Raw genomic sequence first — 13,512 nt, 5'->3', positions numbered from 1 at the left:
TCTCACTAATATTGAGTGTCAGGTAGGATGACATCAAATACTATCCTTTAACGTGTTTGCTGTGTAACTTTTTTCGATGTACCCTATTTTGCGGGTAGTGTGTGTGTGTGTGTGTGTGAGAGAGAGAGAGTGTGTGTGTGTGTGTGTGTGTGAGTGTGCGCGCAGTGTTAACTTCTTTGAGTTGCATTTCCGAAGCTGGGACGTACAATATAGAACAAACGTTAGGGATAACGTTCTTGACAACGGTACACATACGTAACATAGACTAAGCGCTAAGATCCCTTTGTGCATGGGGGTCCTAACGCGTGTGGAAAGATACCACCATTTTGTTATTAAGGACACAAGTTTTTTTAGGGCTTCCAAGTATGACTCGACACTCTGTAATCATACAAACATGACGTCATATACAAATCTTTGTTATCCACACGAACCACGAAAAAACGACACGTGTACACATATTAGCCTTCATTTCGTCACAGGGGGCGGTGGGGTAGCCTAGTGGTTAAAGCGTTGGCTCGTCACGCCGAAGACCCGGGTTCGATTCCCCACATGGGCACAATGTGTGAAGTCCATTTCTGGTGTCCCCCGCCGTGATATTGCTGGAATATTGCTAAAAGCGGCGTAAAACTAAACTCAGTCAGTCAGTCATTTCGTCACAGGAATGAATATCGAGATAAACGCGTTTTATTTCTGTATTTTTGTTGTAATTCTAGGTGTTATGGGTATAGAATTCTCAACCTACACGAACCCTAACTACTGCAAGAAACATTTGACGTCATTCTTGGATCAAAGATGCTTTCAACAATAGATGACGCACGTCCCGCCACGAACCGCCTGCCGGGATGTAGACAGCTCAGCTTAAGCCAAAAAGCTAAAGCTGTCACATAGAATACTGACTGAATAAAATAGAAACTAAGATATTTCTTTTTGAATATCTAGGACCTGAGGAGAAGGACGAGAATAATGTTCTTTGACATTTACCTATGAGCGGTATGGAGCTGAAGAACCTAGAAACATTATGAGGGCGTAGCTAGAATTCTTGGTCCCAGTCCACAAAGCGGTCGTAACGTTACGACATGTAACTATAGTTTATCATAGGCTTACGAATGTCGTATTTGGTGGATCGGGACCCTGACCTGCAGTCACAGGTTTCTGCCATAAAGCGGAACGCATCTCTGCACAGCGGATTTCGGCAGCTCCGACGACCGGGCCACCTTCGCCTTTGAAAATGAATATTTGTAGAAAAGTATTACTATCCACCACAAGTTTAGACTCACTTAAAGCTCTAACTATATCATATGTATACAGTATGTATAGATGGTTACATCGAAGATGAATTTCTCCACTATCATGTGGGAACCAACTGCAAACCTAATGCAAATGAATTGCATCATGCATCAAATTGCTGAAAAGCATGTGCAAATATCGTGCATGTAAACAGCTGCGTTCTGGTGTAAAGTTTTGTCAAAAGTTCACCAATTTTCACTGAGTTTATCATTGATCTCATGACAATAATCTTTTCAACGTTACGAATTTATTTTACAATGCATCAGTTCATAGGAAACAGTAACAATTTAGTATGGAAAAATTTGCAAAATCTAGTTTAGAACAGTTGACTGAGTTAAGTGGCTACATTTACATGAGTGAGTGTATTAACTTTGGATGGGTGGCAGTGTGCGAAATAGTTTCCATATTTTGCTAGCCAGTCGGGCTAGCTATGCCTGAAAGTTACAAGCCCACAAAATAATTCACTAGCCCGAAATTTGAATGTAGAAACTTAGCAAAAGATAAATAAAAATAAAAAATAAATGAGAATATGATATTGTCGGCATGACACGGGTTTCATCATTAGCTGCTAATATGATGAACATTTTTATCAGGCCATAATCTTGCATGATTTAAAAGTGACTTAACAAGTCGAAGAGAGTGAATATTTACAAAATAACCCCATGAAAATTCACTAGCCAGTCGGGCCAGCGACTCTGGAGATTTACTGGCCCGAGTGAATTTTTACTAGCCACGGGCTAGCGGGCCAGTGGCTATTTCGCACACTGATGGGTAGTATATATGTGGCCGTCGTGTCATAATACGAGTGTGCCATCACGGCTTTCATAACTCCTGTATTTTGACGAAGAGTGAGAGAGTGAGTTCAGTTTTACGCCGCTTTTAACAATACTCCAGCTATATCACGGCTGGGGACACCAGAAATGGGCCTCACACATTGTACACATGTGGGGAATCGAACCCGGGTCTTCGGCGTGACGAGCCAACGTTTTAACCACTAGGCTACCCCACCGCCCATTTTGACGAAAACTTGCAGTGATGCATTAACATGTCATTAAAGCTCCATTAACAAATACGGGATATAATTCTGTTTTAATGACCGCGTCTTTACACTGGCGAGCCATCAACGCAATGGATGCTGAGGGGATGCCTGGAGCTGCTATCATACTTCTGTCATTAATCTGCTGACATACCTCACAATTCATTCCAAAGTATGCTGTAAACAGACTCAATGCCCTCTGTCGTAATGAGGCTCATTTCATACAGCGATCTCACCGCTAAATCTCCTGAGTTAAGACTGTGTAAGTTGTGAAACGGGAGCTGGGCCCTGTTCCATAACACGACCACAGTGTTAAGAGGATCGTAACTCCCATGCTGTGGCACTGACGACTGTTGCAGCATGGGAGTTTTGTGCAACGGAGCAGTGATCATAATAGTTGAACCCACGTCTGGTGGAGGACATCACTAAATAAGTGTGTGAGTTTAGTTTTACGCCGCTTTTAGCAATACTCCAGCAACATCACGGCGGAGGACACCAGAAATGGGCTTCACTCATTGTACCCATGTGGGAAATCGAACCCGGGGCTTCGCCGTGACGAGCGAACGCTTTAACCACTAGGTTACCCCACCGCCCCCACTAATTAAGAACAATTATCTTACTGACAATTGTTCCTTATACCCCCTTCACACTTGAGGCGGAATGCCGTCGGAATGAAAATTCCTGGAAATTCGAACTGCATTCTAAAACTTCTTACTCCATTCCGAATGCACTCCAACTATTCGTGTCAATTCTTGTAACATGCCCGAATGTTTTGAACATGTTCAAAACTTTCGAGGTACATTCGAAGTGGAATAATATCGAACAACATTTGAAGTGTTTTCTAACTGCATTCTAAGTATTCTTAATGCATTCAAAGTATTCTGAAGGTATTCGAGGGAGAATCGAAAAGGCAAGCCACTTCAAATCCTGCAAGAATGTCCCGAATGCGCCTCGAATGTATTTCGATTGCTGCTGGAATTTAGGTGGAATATTCTTCAAACGTATCGGAATATTTCGATTGCACTTGGAATACAGCTCGAATGTACATCGAACACACCTCGATGACAGTCAGAACAACCCAAATGCTCTTCAAATGAGCCCAGGCGTCATCAGAACACCGCCGAATCGCATAAAAACGTAGCCACCTGTCACTGAAGCTTCAGATATCATTCACATCTTCAAGCTGCGCAAGTTGTCTCCAGCCTCCTGGCACCACGTTGTGCTGCTCATCTTCGTCATCCGCCATACCATTGTGGAGATTACTAGGATAACGATTCCTCATCAAGTTGTGCAGGCAGACACAGCATTCAGTGATGCCCTTCACAACGGAAGGCCTTGGCAGCATGGTGGTGAGGAGGATTTGCCAACTGTGGGCCATGATTCCAAATGCATTTTCCACTACCCGTCGGCCCCGACTGATCCTGTAGTTGTTGATTCTCTCGTCTCTCTGGAGAGTCCTATGACCATACGGTTTCATCAAGAAGGCCATTATTCCAAAGGCATCATCTCCCAGAATAAAGCATGGCATACGCTCGTCATCTTGGGGTAAGGGGAACGGATCAGAGAATCCCATGTTCCCGTCTTCAATGCCATCCTTGAGCTTGCACTCGTTGAAGATCTCAGCATAAGAAATACTTCTGTAAGCACCAACGTCCACCCACAGGAACTTGTAATTTCCATCCACAAGGGCCATGAAGACCACAGAGAAGAAACCCTTGTAGTTGTGGTAACAATGAGCCGATCTTTGCAGGTTTCCTAATTGCCACATGTTTGCAATCTAAAGTCCTACGGCCTGAGGAATATTCCACCTATTTCTGAATACCTCTTCAATGGGTGCCCAATCTTCTAGGGTGGTAGGGCAGATGATAACCTCATCCTTGTATTCCTCCACAATGACCTTACATATTTCTGGGATGATCAGGCTGATTGTGTTCCTTGCCACGCGGAAGCTGTACATGATGCTGGGGTACCTATCACCTGAAGCCAGGAACCTCAATGTGATGTCTAGCTTCAAGCCTGGAGGTAGCGCCTTTCTCATATATGTATCCTGCTTCTGTATTCTTGGTCCCACTTTCTGCACCAACTAATCAAGCATGGCAGGCTCCATCCTATGGTAGTTGAAGAAAGACTGCGTGTCCTCAACTCTGAGCTCCTCGACAGTCTTGTGTAGTGTCCATACACCCTCTTCCTTTCCTCTGTCAGGAATCTCCTGGGTCTTCTGCTGGTCTCCTCCATATCTCTTTCAATCAGGGCTTGCTGGAGGACAGCAATCTGGAGCAACGCAACATGGTCCAGGTTGTCCATACTCTATGTGAGTTGGGCAGTGACTGATGAATAGTCCAGATTCAACAGGTTTTTATACCCCATCGTGGAACATTCCGGCTGCATTCTTGATGCATTTCGGACATTCGTGTTACATTCTTAGTGCATTTGAAGGACATTTGAAATATTCGAGCTGCATTCTGTTTTAATTCTCTAACATTCGATCCATATTCAGGGGTCATTCCAAGTGGGTTCTGAAGGCATTCTATGTAAATTCGTACAGCATTGGAGGTACGTTCCAACTGAGATTCGAGTGCTATTCACGCAGCAATCGAACCGGCCTCGTACGGCAGTCGAAATTCATTTCAAGTATTATTTGTGTATACTAACGGCATTCTAATTATTCCTACTGTATTCCGATTCATTCGAGCTGCATTCGTGATCGAATACATTTGGAATGAATAAAAATCATTCGAGGCGGGCTCGAAGTGCGTTCTTAGTATTCCAACAGCATTCTTACAAAGCTTGAAAAAAATGTTTACTTTGACATTCTCTCCCGAATGCGGTTCGAATTTTGGAAAAAAATATTTTCTGGCTGATTCACCTTGATTCCTGTCAATTCGAAATAAGTGTGAAGGACCCTTAACAGGCTGAGTGTACTTTACTCAGAAGATCCCTGTTAGAATTGGTCTCGACCTTATTGTAACAGGGATCAACATCGGGTGGTCATGCTCGCTGACTTGGTCCGTGCACTCAACGTATACCTATGACATAGCTCGATGCTCGTAATATCAGCCACTACATTGTCTGGTCCAGACTCTATGGTGTATACAGTTGGAATATCATAATGGGATGTAACTGTTAGTACATGAAGTTAGTATCTTCATAATCTTTATAAACAAACTAGAAAAAAGAATGCAAGAATGCGGTGGGAGAGGTGTGTTTATTTCCCAAACATTTAATAATCTATGTCTTCTCATGTTTGCTGATGATGTGTCTTCAGTATCCAGCTCCTGCCTAGAATTGCAGCGTAAGATCTATGCTTTGGAAAAATTATGTGATCAAACTGGAGTAAAGATAAATTTGGATAAAACTAATATAATGGTATTCCGCAAAGGTGGTCCGCTTCGATCATATGAAAAATGGTATTTTCAAGGAAAAACGAATAGATGTTGTTTCCTCATATAGATATGTAGGACTTGTTTTTACTCCAACATTATCTTGGAGCAAGGCGCAATTTTGTCTTCGCTCACAAGCAAACAAAGCTATGATGTCAATTTACGGGTATTCTAAGAGGGTTGGAGGTATGCCATGTAAGGATTTACTAAAGATATTTGATAGTATGGTCGTGCCAATTGTGTGTTATGGCTCAGAATTATGGGGTATATACTATAGTAAAGAAGTAGAAAGAGCACAGTTGAAATTCTGTAAGTGGATTCTTAGAGTTGGTATATCTACATCAGATAATATGGTATTGGGGGATGTGGGCGTTTGCCTCTACAGCTGGTATACCTGACCAGTGCAGTTGAATACTGGTGTCGACTCATTACTCTACCTCCTAGCAGGTTACAAAACCAGTGTAATCAGATGCTTATGTCCCTTGATAATGTAGGCCGTACTACCTGGGTCACACACATCCCAGATATCTTATTTAGATTTGGGTTTGGTTTTGTCTGGGTTTCCCTGCCGGTTGGTTGCATCTTTCATTTCTCTATTCAGAGATTATCAGATAATTTGCAACAGTTATGGATCTCAAGCTCAAGCACTTCCTCCAAGTGTAACTACTATAGACAGTTCAAATCATTGTTAAATGTAGAATCATATTTGTCAGGTGATATTCCTTATTACTTAAGATCTTCAATGACTAGATTCAGATGCCAACATTACGGTCTTGCTATAGAAACTGGTAGATACAATAAGACAGAATTTAAGGATAGGGTTTGTTTATTTTGTAAAGTTCAGAAAACATATTTTATTGAAGATGAACTTCACATACTGTTTGTCTGTGAAACCTATGATGTTCTTAGAAAGAAATATATATACCCGTTTATACCTTATGTTAAATCTCATTATGTGTCGCAAGATATGGTGAATTTACTGACGTCAAGCAATGTTTCTACCTTGCATAGTATATGTTTGTATTGCTATGAAGTATGTAAACTGAGAGCCAACACTTTTAACTCATAAGCACTTAGTCTTGCAGTTATTACTGGTACACTGTATTGTCTCTATCCATGCATAGTATACGTATGTGTTTATACAAAGTATGGAAACTAGCCGCACCTAAATTAGTACCCAGTATCTCGTTGGACAAAGTCCCTATCCTGCTGACGGATTCGGTGTCAAGAGTGCCATTCCGTAGACAGTACCACAGCCGCAATTAAATTAGTACCCAATATCTCATTGGACAAAGTACCTATCCTGCTGACGGATTCGATGTCAAGAGTGCCATTCCGTAGACGGTTCCACAGCTGTACCTAAACTAGTACTCAGTATATCGTTGGACAAAGTACCTATCCTGCTGACGGATTCGATGTCAAGAGCGCCTTTCTGGACAGAGGATCCCAGCTGCAGCATCACTGTCTGAATACTTTTCTGGACAGAGCACCACAGCTGCAGCTAAGTTAGGTCTAAAGCTGCAGCCACGTCACTGTCTGAATCACTCTTCTGGACAGAGTATCCCAGCTGCAGCCACGTCACTGTCTGAATCATCCTTCTGGACAGAGTGTCCCAGCTGCAGCCACGCCACTGTCTGAATCACCCTTCTGGACAGAGTATCCCAGCTGCAGCCACGTCACTGTCTGAATCACCCTTCTGGACAGAGTATCCCAGCTGCAGCCACGCCACTGTCTGAATCACCCTTCTGGACAGAGTATCCCAGCTGCAGCCACGCCACTGTCTGAATCACCCTTCTGGACAGAATATCCCAGCTGCAGCCACGTCACTGTCTGAATCACCCTTCTGGACAGAGTATCCCAGCTGCAGCCACGTCACTGTCTGAATCACCCTTCTGGACAGAGTATCCCAGCTGCAGCCACGTCACTGTCTGAATCACCCTTCTGGACAGAGTATCCCAGCTGCAGCCACGCCACTGTCTGAATCGACCTTCTGGACAGAGTATCCCAGCTGCAGCCATGTCTCTGTCTGAATCACCCTTCTGGACAGAGTATCCCAGCTGCAGCTATGTCACTGTCTGAATCACCCTTCTGGACAGAGTATCCCAGCTGCAGCCACGTCACTGTCTGAATCACTCTTCTTGACAGAGTATCCCAGCTGCAGCCACGTCACTGTCTGAATCACTCTTCTGGACAGAGTATCCCAGCTGCAGCCACGTCACTGTCTGAATCACCCTTCTGGACAGAGTATCCCAGCTGCAGCCATGTCACTGTCTGAATCACCCTTCTGGACAGAGTATCCCAGCTGCAGCTATCTTAGCTGCAGCCATGTCATGTCACTGTCTGAATCACCCTTCTGGACAGAGTATCCCAGCTGCAGCTACGTCACTGTCTGAATCACCCTTCTGGACAGAGTATCCCAGCTGCAGCCACGTCACTGTCTGAATCACCCTTCTGGACAGAGTATCCCAGCTGCAGCCACGTCACTGTCTGAATCACCCTTCTGGACAGAGTATCCCAGCTGCAGTCACGTCACTGTCTGAATCACCCTTCTGGACAGAGTATCCCAGCTGCAGCCACGTCACTGTCAAGTCAAGGCCTCCGGCCCATATACAAGGAGTTACATGCATATACATAACTACAGTACATAATACAATGGCAATTATAATGGTTATTGCTTAGATAACCTATCATTTCTCAAGACAACAGCATGTTTTACAAATAGAGAAAGGTTACGGATAACAGTTTCATTTCTGGAAGTGAGAATCGAGACAAAGGCTATCGTTGGATATTTTGATAGATAATTACTTGAAATATATTTTCTTCTAAGATCATCATAATATGGACATACAAATATAAAATGAATTTCATCTTCAATAGATGAAGTGCATAATGGACAAATTCTCATATTTCTGTCAACAGACAATCTTCTACCTTTATTAATACTTAAATCTAATAAACCTAGTCGGAGCTGAACAAATGTGCGTCTGACATTTCTTGATGTCAATACAGATAAATATATTTCTGGTTGGATAAGGCTCTTAAAGGACCTATATAGATCATACCTTGAACTATTTTCGAGAGTCGAATGCCATTCTTGATGGAACATATTAACTGACTGTTCTCGGAAACGTTTAAGAAACAGAGTTACATTACCCACTGTCTGATTTAACCATGCAAATCCAAAGCCATGAGAAAATAAAAGATTCCTAATATGTGAAGCCCAAGTTGTGCTATCAAGATGAACAAGCATATTATAAGCTATTTTAGGTATTCGTTGTTCATGCATTTCCAGAATCTTAAGCCAATACTTCAAACTTCTGATTTGTGAATTTATATAAACTGGATATATCCCACATTCCCCATAAACCATACAATTTGGCGTTGCTTGTCCAACATTTAGAAATCTTTTACAAGCTAAGAGATGAAATTTCTCAAGACATTCTTGACGCTGAAACCCCCAAACTTCTGACCCATAAAGCATAATCGGTTGAATGTGTGAATCAAACAGTTTGAAAAATATGTTTGGAGTGAAGGCACCTATATTCTGAGAAACAGACATAACATTTATGAAAGCCTTCTTTGCACGTGATTGCAAATCAAGAACACTTTTTTTATAATTTTAATCGTGTGAGAAAACATAAGACCAAGGTAGGTATAGTGATTAGCGATAGTCAGTAACTTGCCATTGAAAAACCATTTCTCTTTTGAAGCGACGGGACCGCCTCTTCTGAAGATTACAATATTTGTTTTCTCGAAATTAACACAGAGTTTCCAATCCTTTGTGTAACGTTCTAAGATATTGAGTTGATTTTGTCAGCCAGTAATAGTATCGGACACCAAGATCACATCATCAGCAAAAGGTAGGATGAAACTTTCAAGCATATCAGGAGATATTTGAACGCCGTGTTTACCAGAGATTGTAATATCGTAATACAGTTCACTTATAAAGAAAGAAAACAACATTGGACTTAAGATACAGCCCTGTCGTAACCCTATGGGACAATCAAAGAAGTCGGTTACATCATCACCACAACGTACACACGATTTTATGTTAGAATACATTGACTTTAGAATATTATAAATTTTCCCTTGTAAACCAGATTTTTTTAAACAATACCACAATTTGGAACGATCTACAGAGTCAAAAGTTTTCTTGAAATCAACAAAAGCAACATATAATTTGTGCTTACTTCGTGAAAGACATTTTTGGATTATGGCATATAATGTGAAAATATGATCTGCAGTGGAATATTCTTTCCTAAAACCGGCTTGGCATTCAGGAATCAGGTTTCTCATATTTGACCAATTTGAAATTCTGTTATTTAATATGGTTGTAAATACCTTGCCTAAAATCCTCATTAACGATATACCTCTTTAGTTATCCGGGTTGTCTAAAGCTCCTTTTTTATGTAATCGAACAATAATTGAACGAGACCAGTTATCTGGAAATACACCTCTGTCAAATACAGAATTGAAACATTTCCGTAGGTAGGGCATTAACTCGACCTGAGAACATTTTATCATTTCAATCACAACGTTGCCAGGTCCAGCTGCCTTACCACTCTTTAAATGAATAATCGCATTTTTAATTTCATCATCACAAATTTGTGTTTCTAAAATCAATTTATCGATACTTTCATATTCCATATCAAGATTGAGATCACGAACATCATCAGCAAAAACAATGTTATCGTTCTGAAGAATAGAATCATTTGAGAACACTCTCTTAAAATGAATCAACCACTCAGGTTTGGAAATATTTATTTTAGGATTAGTTCGATTTCTAAAGGAACGGATTTGTTTCCAAAATTTAGCGGGATTATGGACACACTCATTAAGTCTTCTTAGGTTTTGATTACGCAACCTACCTTTATATATTCTACATGAAGTTTTGTATCTATTTCTCATTTTGCAAAAATATTGTCTGTTACTCTCAGTGCGTCTAATCCGAAAACGTCTCAATGCTTTGCGAGCATCTCGTCTAGCAGTCTTGCAAAATCAAAGTCTCTTAAATCAATTTGATTTCTTGAGATACCGTCATCAAAAACATGAGCGCACAAGAGACAGGACGGAGGCGCCTTCAGATCGCACACCGTTTACAATGGCGTAAGTCAAATGAACTATATTCCATGGCATTTGTTATAGCTCCGAGATGTGATCTTCCAAAGTCAAGAAGATCTCAAGAATTAATATGAGAGTCGAATTTAGATTTTTTGTTTGAAAAATCATAGAGGATAATATGAGATAAAAATGACACGTTTTACTATGATCTAACGTTAAGCTATCACTTCGTTATATAACTGAATTACCAAGCGCGTTAAACCTAACGTCACCCAGATTCCAAATGTCGAGGCCTTCCCTAGAATATTCTAGGTGTCTTGTCTGACTCTGTTAATGCTGAGAACTGTTGCTCCACCAAATGTGAGGACGAGCGTCATTCACTCAAATACCAATCTAATAGGAAATCAGATTTAGTGACATTCCAATAGCAGGTCAAGTCACAACGACCTTCCCATACTTCGGTGAAATGACTAAGATGAAACCGACTTAGCCAATCAGACAGAAGCTTTCTCGAGTTCACAGTTCTACTTTTCACACCTGGCGACTTCATTCGAGGCTGCACTATGAACATATTTAACAATATTCAGAATATTCTAAGAATATTCAGGAATGTAAAATTGACGGATGAGATTGCATAGTATTACTTCCAAAGGTGTACTGAGTGTGTCTTCCCTATCAACGACTAATCCTATTGAAGGGAATCAGTAACATTCATGTTAATCTTTCACACACTGAATGATCAGAACAGTTTCCGATTGTTTCCCAATTTGGTAAGCGATGCTCTGATTGGTCGGATGAGATCCGAAATAGGAATTTTTGTTTTGCAGTAGCAAAAACTAACATTTTAGTTCAACTTGACTATAATGACGGTCTCCATGCCCATAACTCAGCTGAATCAGGAGCTGAATGTAAGACGTTAGTCTATCACTCAGACCATTACAGATTGATACTTACCAAACATTCTCGACTTGATCAGTGAGTTGCGATGTAAAATTTTAACTCACTGATGAAAAGAACCTAACTTATCAAGTGGAGAATGTTTGGTAAGTATGGACTGTCTAGTATGTGCTGGTGCCACACGTTGTTAGTACGAATACCGATTCTTTCAGACCCTGGCAAAAATCATTTTGGAAGTTGCTAAAACTTTAACCATAAAAAGATTGAAAAATGACCCTGTAGAAGTTAAACATTAATAGACGAAAAACACCGAAAAGCATTGCTAAATGGAAATTGATAACGGAAAACTCTCCACCTGTTTTAGTGTGTAATCAATATCCTCTTTCTCAAACCAAAGTTTGAAAAAGCATGCCTTTCGGCTTGGCGAAATTGTTACCATTGCTACAACAGTATAAGTGTGATCGACAATTATCATTTTGTTAGAGTTAGATATTGTGTCCATTCACCACGCGGGATCCATTATGACGTAAGGATATGACGTCATCCATTGTATCTGGGCGATGACATGGGAGCCCGAAGTGCCTGTGGACCGTCTCATCTGTGAGTTCACTTCAAGAGAAATGATTTCATTCTGAACAAATAATCCAAATATTCTTTTGACAGATGGCTTTATGGACATCTTCTAAAAATTCTGTTTGGATCCAGTATTCTCCTATGTACAGCTATTACAACACACTCTGCCTGAAGAAGTTTCAGCCTCTGCCTGGAGATCCGAAGATAAGTGGTTTGAACGTTACTTCTGTTCTATATGTAGGCAAGTATTTTAAGAAATATGTAAAGACCTGGACAAAGCACACCCAGAAAAGTTTAATTCAGCACGTTTAATAAAATCAAAAACAAACACACAACATATGAAGCTCCCCGATACCTCACAGAAAACATTACTTCTGGGTTACTGAGGACAGAACATGCCTTTATTGCAGTTATATTGCATTGTCTTTTTAAATGTTCCTTTTTACCTCTCATACAAGGGTGGGTAAAAAAGTAGTCGGCCACACTATAGTCTCGATGCCCAATATTTGAAAAGCTTTCATTATATTTAGAAGGAATCATTAGCAAAGCCATAGCCAATATTCCATATATATGGGTAATGTGGTTAATGAGATATGTGTCATCACAATACATTGGGGTGTAATATTTCTAACAAAATTGCAGAAAATGAAAAAACGATCTGTCATTTGGTACCTCTTGGATAATGGTATGCCCTCAGATAATATCATATAAAATATGTTCAGTCTAGTATTGGATGACTTCCCGTCATAACCAACATTCAAAGGTTTGGATTGCTTGATATATATTTAGACGGGGGCTGTTTTATTTAAGGACACCACTATTTTAGTCTTTCAAAAACATTGTGTCCAGATATTCAAGCTGGCCCTATTTACAAAATATTGAGATCTGAGTTTGGTTTAGTTTGAACCCTGGGCATCATGTATGAATAAGTAAAAACACTAGAATAAGTTGTGTCCTTATGATTGCATCATCTGAAAGGGCGATGGGTAGTGTCTCCAAAACAAGCTGTTTCGGTAAACATGAGGGGGGAGTCACTTTAACAAGCGATTGTAGTTTCCTGCTCTTTTATGCACGTTAATATCTTAGGTTGATCCTGGCGGACTTCTACCTATCTCAAAAACACAAAATGTTTCTTGCATATTTTGTCTCCTGACGTGTGTGATGCATTGATTACAGATTTTGCGTTTTGGGGGGTACCAAGCGAAAAAGTCAAACAAAATGGTGAGGCTGGAACATGGCAAAAGCAATTTGCTTGTAGAAAAATAAAACATAAAAACA

This window comes from Haliotis rubra, unplaced genomic scaffold (assembly GCF_003918875.1).
Source record: "Haliotis rubra isolate DU_JTF1 unplaced genomic scaffold, ASM391887v1 Scf6, whole genome shotgun sequence".
NCBI classification, from domain to species: domain Eukaryota; kingdom Metazoa; phylum Mollusca; class Gastropoda; order Lepetellida; family Haliotidae; genus Haliotis; species Haliotis rubra.
Note: the sequence above shows the minus strand (reverse complement) of the source record.